Genomic DNA, 9,778 nt, shown 5'->3' on the forward strand with positions numbered 1-9,778 from the left:
AGCATGCACAATGGGAAAAGTTAAAAAGAATCAATGAAGGGAAACGCTTTGAGACACATGGTGGGTAGATTTAGAAGTTCATTCATTTGTGCACAAGAAAACCATAGGAGAATGGAGGGGAAGAAACAAGAGAGTAAAATTTCCAGGATTGAAAAAAGGAATTTTTTGATTGAACACGACACTCAGATCCTACACAGGATGAAGGAGACCAAATCCACGTTGAGACACCACAGTGGCACTTCAGAAATCACAGCCCTTGTTGCCACAGGCTTCAAAGAGATTTTAAATTGCTTAAGATTATGGGGTTGGGAGTTATTGCTTCAGCACCCAAACTCCTGAAATAACTACTCCTATATTCTGTTGTCAAAGCGTAGAACAAGTAGCCAATGAATGGTATCTTGATTGATGTGCTTCAAGGGGAAAATGCCCATGAAATAATAATTTCAGATGCTAGGAAAAGCATCACAAATAATAGAATGCAAAATAACAGTAAGTGAGATAAATAATAACTATTTTATAGCTGGACCTACTGTTGACACCCCATAGAAAATGTACCAGGGAAACCTACTGATTATACAAGCTGATTCTGTTGAAAACTGGCTGGGCAAAGAAAAACAAAGAGAACTGTCAGAGTCGCTGCAGGATCTCCAAGGAAGTTAGAGAAGGGGACTTTCAGGGTTTGGAACAATGGAGTGAGGCATAAGGTAGTTTTAGGGCAAGGATTGATAGAATTTGTAGATCTGACAAATTTCTGGAAATGTCCATGGTCTTTGGCACACATCAGTTCATGTGGAATTACTGTTACTCTGGTTGTACCTTAGAATACATAGGTCTCGATGGGTTGCTGTTAAAAGAATTGAAGTCTAGATAGTTTCTGTTGCACATTGTGGTTTGATATAGTTTATTTGCAAGTTATGTCAGTTCATTGCAGATTGTGGTTTCCATTCTTTTCTCATTGTAGTATCTAACACAATGCCCGGGAGGCACTTGATAAATGTTTGATTGAATGAATGAATAATTATTAAAGGAGATGCAAGAACAAAGCTACTGGTCTCAAATGTCCATACATGAAGGCAGTGGCTTTGATAAAAATGCAGATTCCTAAGGTCCACCCCTATATAGTTTGATCCGTTTGGTCAGGATTTGAGGCTAGGTGATTCTGACGCAGGTGGCGTACAGATTTCCCTTTTGAGAAACACTAGCGCAGTGGCATGGTGGTAAACCAAATGGGCTTCTTGTATTAATGTGGGAAAGATAAGACCTACAATTCTCTGAAACTTGGTGGAAAAGGATGAATAATTGAACAAAGACATTGGAGAGAGGTATTACCTTCAAAATAAGCCAGCAGATGTGAGGGGAGCGGAGTGAATTCATATCTCAAAGTTCACACCTATATAACAACCCATGCCTCTGCATGAGCACTTTGTTGAGAATTAAAGGAAAGAAAAATGGAAGCCATATTTTTATGGGAGGACACTCTAGATTACAGTGTCTTGACAGTTTTAGTTTTGTTAGTTGGTTATTTCTATTAAAATAAATGTCTATGTTTGAATATTTTATGTTTTTTATTAAAGCAAAATTCAAAAAACATCAAATTAACCATTTTAAAGTAAGCATTTAGTATTTTCACAATGCTATGCAATCACTACTTGTATTTAATCCAAAAACATGACCTCACAATAAATTAAAAAAAAACAACCCTGTATCCATTAAGCAGTTACTCTCCATCCTCTCCTCCTCAGTTTCTTTTTTAAAAAATTGTTGTTATTATTCTTGAATTGTAAGAGCTCTTTATATATTCTAGATACCAGGCCCTTATTCAGATATAATTTGCACTAATTTACTCTCTGCCTCTGTGGATTTATGTATTCTGAATGTTTCATATGAATAGAATAATACTATATGTGACCTTTTGTATCTGGCTTCTCTTACTTAACAAAGAGTTTCCAAGGCTTATCTACATTGCAGCATGTGTCAGTACTTCATTGCTTGTTATGATTGGTAGTAGTCCATTGTCTGTATATATCATCCACCTTTAGTTATTTCCACCTTTTGGCTATTGTGAATAGTGCTACTATTATTCTTGTACAAGCATTTACCCGAGTACCTGTTTTCAGTTATTAGGGGTATATATCCAGGATTGGAATTGCTGCATCAAATGGTTTTTGAGGAATTGACAAACTATTTTCCAGAATGGCTGAATCAATTTACATTCTCACAAGAAATGGGTGTGGCTCTAGCATCTCCATAACCTCAGCAATACTTGTTATTTTAGGTTTCTTTTTCTTTTTTAATCATTTTTTTGCGGGGGGGGGGGGGATACCAGGGATTGAACTCAGGGGCACTCAACCACTGAGCCACACCCCTGACCTATTTTATATTTTATTTAGAGGTAGCATCTCACTGAGTTGCTTAGCACCTCATTTTTGCTGGGGTTGGCTTTGAACTTGAGAACCTCCTCCCTCAGCCTCTTGAGCCCCTGGGATTACAGGCATGTGCCACCACGCCTGGTTTGTATTTCTTTTTTTAAAATTACAATCATCCTAGTGGGCATAAAGTGGTATCTCCTTCTGGTTTTGATTTACTTTTACCTAATAACTAATGTGGTTGAACATCTTTTGATTTGCTTGTTGATCATGGTGAATCGTCTTTGAGGAAATGTCTTTTTAAGTCCTTCGTCCAGTTTAAAATTTGTTTGTTTTTTTTGTTTTGTTTTGTTAAATTGTAAGAGTTCTTTATGTATTCTTGATACTAGGGCCTTGTCAGATATGTTTTGCCAATATTTTCTTTCATTCTCTGCGTTTATAAAAAGTAATTTGGAAAGGGCTAGGGATGTGGCTCAGTGGTTAAGCACCTCTGGATTCAATCTCTGGTACCAAAATCATCATCATCATCATCATCATCATCATCTTCTTCTTCTTCTTCTTCATCATCAAAAATTGGCTTTTGTTTAAAAATAATTTGGTAGATTTAAAATTATCTTTCTACTAACAATTTCACTTCCTTGTCTTCTGATCTTCTTGAGTGAAAGACTTGGTTAGGGTCTTGTGTATATAAAAGCTTATATTATACATCACTTCACTCCTAGTCTTTTCTTAAAACTTGTTCTTTTTAGACATATATGACAGTAGTGTGTATTTTGACATATTATACATACATGGACTATGACTTATGCTAATTAGGATCCCAGTCTCACTCCTAATGTTAAAGTTTTAGAAACAAGTTGCTATTGGGAACATAATTTTTCAGGGTTATTAATAGAGAAAAAAAAATTGAGAACCACTTTTCAAGACCAAGTGCCTAGATTCAAGAATAGGAGTATGCACTGCAGATCCCTGGGTACCAAAGACTGGAATGGAAGTATGAAACTCCAGTAATGAGGGACACCAACTAACTGCCCTAGCCTAGGCAAGCAGTGCCTTTAATTGAAAGCAAAGTGTCTAAACAACCTTCCACGTGTTCTGCTGACATTTCCATCAGAAGTTGAATTCATTCATGGTATTCAGTCATGGAAACTGCTCCTGTCAGCTTGGTCACGGCAGTGCAGTGACACAGGTGACAGGAACTTGGGGAGAAGATTATCACATTCATTAAAGCCAAGGAGGGAACCACTGATCAATGTTTTAAGAGTTTCTATTGCATTAAAACTCAAATCCCAAACCAAGGTGGCTTAGTGAGAACAAAACAAAGTGACCTTCATAGGACTGCCCTCAGGTGCTGTGATAAGTTCTCAGTTATGACGTTTCAACATAGTTTCCTTCAATCTCTTGACTCTATCCTCTGCTGGACTGGCAGGTTTCACTTCCTGAGTTCAAGATGTTCACAGAGTCCACATCATCTGTCTATGCCTGCCACCCCTAACTTTCTAACTTCATTCCTTTGGCCTCTGTCATACTGACTTCCTTTCTGTTCTTCAAACATGACTAAGATGTTCCTGCCCCAGGGCCTTTGCACTTGCTATTCCTGTGCACCCTTTCCCCCGATGTACATATGATTTGTGCCATAACCTCTTCTAAGACTCTAGTCACATAAAACCTTCATAGTGAAGCCTTCCCAAACACTCTATTGTAGCCTAATCCTCTCCCTGGAACTTCCTATTCTGCTTTATCATTTGTCTTAGCCACACTGAAAATGTATATATTCCTTTATGTGTGTGTGTGTGTGTGTGTGTGTGTGTGTGTGTGTATCCGTTTATTTTTTCATAGCTCCCATTAGCACACAAATTCCATAAGGGCATGATTTTTTTTAATAGTGGGGTTGAATCTGGGCCCTTTACTTCTGAGCTACATCCCCTGTCCTTTTTAGAATTTTTAAATTCTGAGACAGGATCTTGCTATTGCTGAGGGTTTTACAGAGTTGCTGAAACTGGCCTCAAATTTGCAATCCTTCTGCTTCAGCCTCCCAAGACACTGGGATTACAGGCATGTGCCACTACGCCAGGAGAGGGTAGATTTTTAAAAAATATCCCTAGAGATGCAATTCACATGCCATACAATTTACCTTTTATAGTGTACAATTCAATGGGTTTTAATATAATCAAAGATTTGTCCAACAATCATCATCATCAATTTTAGAATATTTTTTACCCCTCCCCCCCACAAACCCCATTCACTTCTCCTTCTTGCCTTCCCCATAGGCAACAGAGAATCTTTCTGTCTGAGAATTCCTTATTCTGAACATTTCAAGCCATTGGAATTAAACAATGCATAGCCTTTTGTGACTGGTTGTTTTCACTTCCCATCATCTTTTCAAGGTTCAAGTGGCAACATATATCAGTACTTCCTCTCATCAGTAAATCATATTCCATTGTATGTACATGTCACATTTTATTTATCCTTTAATCAATTAATGAATAGGATAATGTTGCTATGAAAAGTTATAGAAGTTTTTATGTGGATCTGTGTCTTCAGATCTCTTGGGTACATACCAATGAGCAGAATTTCTGGGTCATATGGCCACCCTACTTTGACCTTTTGAAAAACTATCAACCATTTTTCAAAACTGCTGTACTTTTCTACTAGCAATGTATGAGAGTTCCGATTTCTCTAACACTCATTCTCCAATACTGACACAGAACTTATTTTCTCCCTTTTAGATGACATCCATCTTTGTAGGGGTGCAATGGTATCTCATATGATTAGGAATTGCATTTCCCTAATAAGTAGGATGCTGAGTACCTCTTCGAGTACCTCTTGGACATTTGCATATCTTCTTTAGTAAAATGCTTTTTCAGATCCTCTGCCCATTTTTAAATTGTGTTGTCTTTTTGTTACTGAGGTATGAGACTTCTTTAACAGAGTCAAGATACAAGTCTCTTGCTAGTAACATGACTTGAGAATATTTCCCCCATTCTGGAGGTCATTGTCTTACTATCTTGATGGAATCTTTGGAAGCACAAAGTTTTTAATTTTAATGAAATTTGAAATTTTTCTTTTGTTGCTTGTCTTTTTGGTGTCATCCTAAGAAACCATTGCCTAGTCCAAGCTCACAAAGATTTATGCCTTTTTAAAAATGAATTTTATAGTCATAGCTCTTACATTTAAGTCCATGATTTTTCTATATGGTGTGAGGCAGCTGCTCCGTTTTATCCAGATGCTTGTGGATATCTGGTTGTTCTGGGACCATTTATTACAAAGCCCATTCCTTCTCCATTGAGCACTTTGGGAATTCTTGTTGAAATCACCCTCCATAAACACTCATAATTTTATATCTGTGCTCTCAATTCTATCCCACTGATCTATGAGTTTGTCATTATGCTAGTACCATAGTGTCTTGATTACTGTAGCTTTGTAGTAAGTTTTAAAGTCTGGAAATATGAGTCTTCCAATTTCATTTTGATTTGGCATTTCAGAGACCCATCAATCTCCTTTTATAAATTTTTATTCGTTTTGCTAATTGCTATGCCCCTGGAGTCTCACACAGTGCTTTTAGGGTGCATAGTAAGGGGTGAAAAAGTATCATATGAACCAATGAACATATTCTCACAAAATAACAACAATAACTAGATATCCTATAAAATAGATATATTAATTTTTTTTCTGCTTAGCTTTCTTTCTCTATATTTTTCTGGAAACAGCACTCTCACTTTCTCTGGGGAACTGCCCCTCCCTTAGTAACTTCATGTTGTTCTTTGGGGGCTCCCAAGCATAGTATCTAATACACCTGACCCCAGAAGAAAGCATATAATTCAGCCCTGGCCAATCTATCCCATCCCCTGCCATACTCTAGTCTTAGGTGTAAGCCTGTGATTTGAGCCTGCTAATCAGGGTTCTGGGATCACTCATTTTAAGGAATGAACCCTGCCGCAGTCTGGCTGGGCACAAAATCACGAGCCACTCAAGCAGGAACAAACTTTATTATTTTTTGAAACTGCCGCCAATGTCCGGTACGCACCCGGGAAGATTTTTTCCACCCACGCGGCCTCCTCTCGGACCCGCAGAGAGAGCTCCTCCCCCGGAACTCCCTCCTACTGTACTTCCCCAACCAATGGGAACTCTCCAGGAGTCCCTTAGCCGGCCTAGGTGAACAGCAGGAGTCCAATATCCATATGAATGCAAATCTTAACATAATCATATCATCTCAATGGCTAGCTGGCGTCACCTTTCGACCAAAAATGCCATGCATCATATACTTGGCTCTTAGCATCTCCCCCCTTCTGTTTAAGTAACAAGCAATCTGGCTAGGGACCGTGCCTGTTAGGTTTGTCCAATTAAACATATGGTTCTTACCCGTCATCGGAAAACTGACTTTTAGGCGTCAGCCTCCTGTCTTAGGTTGATACCACTGCAATTGGATCATACCCGTCACTGACTACCGGTCCAGCATATAGCCATACTTGTGGATAGGCCTATGTACCAGTGGAGGGGTGAGGTTCTTTGCCTCACCTCTGTTGGCCCCCAAATTTAGACCATCACTAGTAGAAGGGAGGAGGATACAGAAATGTCATGACACCAAGTCAATTAACGGCTCCTAGGAAAAATTGCATCACTGGTGACACATCAGCAAAGATACGCTAGCACTACCATAATTTGCTGCATCAACAAATAGATCACAAAGCATACAAGTGATACATAGTCCAGGCAAGTTCTGTAAGCAGTTCAAAGCAGAGGAATCTATCAATATGTCCATATCCTCCCAAAATAAAGCATACAAGTGATACATAGTCCAGGCAAGTTTTGTAAGCAGTTCAAAGCAGAGGAATCTATCAATATGTCCATATCCTTCCAAAATAAATCGACTCATTGATTGAGCATTACTTGTTGAGTTATAAATCATTGATGTATCAGTTTACACGGTTTGTTGTGATAACTCTTGTAGTTTGGTTTTATCTTTGTCTTCACCGGCACTGGGATGAAAATAGGAATTTTGACAATGATGCTAAAAAAAAAATATGTAACATTTCAACAGTTACTAAGAAAACAATATTGAGAACAATTTACATTATCCTGAACAGAATTATTAAATATAATGAAAAGGAAAGGTGAAAGTAAACAAACAGATCTGTTAACCTTCTATTTGTTCATATATTAAAATAATCCTCAACAGCTGTTTACCCAAATTAAATTAAACTATTAAAATCACGTGAATAATAAAAAAAAAATTTTTTTGGATCCATGTGCATGAGTGCTCCTCATATGTGATATATGGACATACGCACATACAGACATACAACACAAAACAGAAGTGTGCACACGTAACATATAACACATAAGACAATAGTAAAGGCCTTGTAGCTTTACCTAGGTGAAATCTCCATTGCAATGTTCAAAAACTCCACAGTCAAAAAATAAAACTGATCAGAAAAAACATTAACCTAGGTCTGTATGAGCTCAAAAATAAAATAGAACTTTATGATGTGGGAAAAAGCAATAATAAAATAGATATTGAAAAAAGCATCCTGGTTAATCACTGTCACAGATGTAAGAATAGCCAAGCTGGAGATCTGGATATCAGCTGTTATGGATTTGAGTCGAATCATCTTCCTTTTGGTCTGTAGAAATTGTTTTAGTTAGTCTCTCTGGAATCCAAATCGGCTGCTGTTCTTCCTGTGGAAAAACACAAACAGAGCCCCGACTCCAGACTATCACTGGGTCAGGACCTTTCCATTGTCCTGTTAGAATATCTTTCCAAAGTACCTTAGGCTTATGTACACTTTTTGGATACAAATGTCTTTCTGCAGCACTAAGCCCTGATGAATCCAAATTTAAAAAGTTTAGAGTAAAAAGGGTTATTTTAAGTTTATCTTTGGGGGGATATATACCCCTTTCCAATTCCCTCCTTTTGTTTTAATAAGTACCTTTTAATAGTTTGATGAGCTCTTTCAACTATGCCTTGTCCTTGTGGATTGTATGGAATTTCTGTTGTGTGAGTAATGCCAAATGATGAGCAAAATTGTTTAAAAGAGGTGGACGCATAACCAGGACCATTATCGGTTTTTAACTGTTTTGGAACGCCCACAGTGGCAAAATTTTGTAAGCAATGAGCTATAACATCTTTAGTTTTTTCTCCGACATGAAGGGAGCCCATCAGAAATCCGGAAGAAGTATCAACTGTAAAATGTAAATATTTAAATTTTCCAAATTCTGGCAAGTGTGTGACGTCCATCTGCCAAATATAGTTAGGTATCAGTCCTCTAGGATTGACTCCAAGATTAACTTGTGGTAAAAATGTCACACAATTTTGACATTGTTTTATTATATGTCGGGCTTGTTCTTTAGTTATTTTAAAACGCTTTTGTAAAGTATTAGCATTGACATGGAACCTTTTATGAAAATTTATAGCTTCTTCTATTGTGGAGAAAATATGTATGTCATGTGTAGATTTATCTGCTAACTCATTGCCCAAACTAAGGGCTCCAGGCAATCCTGTATGTGCCCTGATATGTCCTATAAAGAATGGATCTTTTCTGTAAAAACAGTAGAAGAAGGGGAAATCCTACCAGCATCTTCAAGGGATACTATAGCATTAACTACATACTGACTATCAGAAAATAAATTAAATACAGAATCTTTAAACATCATAAAAGCTTGTAATACTGCATTAAGCTCTACCTTTTGAGCTGATTGTTTGGGTACTAAAAATGTAAAAGTTTGATCAGGGGTAACTACTGCTGCTGTACCATTATTTGACCCATCAGTGAATATATTTGGAGCATTCATGATAGGGGTTTTTTTTGGTCATCTTTGGAAAAACTACAGGATGTTTAGACCAAAAAGACAACAAAGGATTAGACGGTAAGTGATTATCAAATGAAACATTAGATTTACACATGATTATTGCCCAAGTATTTAACTCATTAGCTAACTCATCAATTTGATCCATAGTATATGGAGTAATAATTTTATTGGGAGAAATCCCAAACACTCCCTTGGCTGCTTTTATTCCTTTGAGTATTAATTGTCCTACAGCCTCAGGATATCTAGTAAGAATAGTGTTAGGAGAATAAGATAAATGTATCCACAATAATGGACCTTCTTGCCAGAACACTCCTGTAGGAATATTTTTTGTTGGCAGTACAATAAATAATAAAGGCAAACTTATATCAATTCTATCCAAATGCATATTTTCCATATATGTTTCAATGATTTTTAATGCCTTTCTTGCTTCAGGCGTCAACATGCGGGGTGAATTTGGATCTGATGGACCTTTTAGAATATCAAATAAAGGTCCCAACTCTCCTGTTGGTATGCCTAGATAAGGCCTTATCCAATTTATGTCTCCTAATAACTTTTGAAAGTCGTTAAGTGATTTGAGTTGATCTACTCATATTTGAATTTTG

This window comes from Marmota flaviventris, chromosome 7 (genome assembly GCF_047511675.1).
Source record: "Marmota flaviventris isolate mMarFla1 chromosome 7, mMarFla1.hap1, whole genome shotgun sequence".
Classification (NCBI taxonomy): domain Eukaryota; kingdom Metazoa; phylum Chordata; class Mammalia; order Rodentia; family Sciuridae; genus Marmota; species Marmota flaviventris.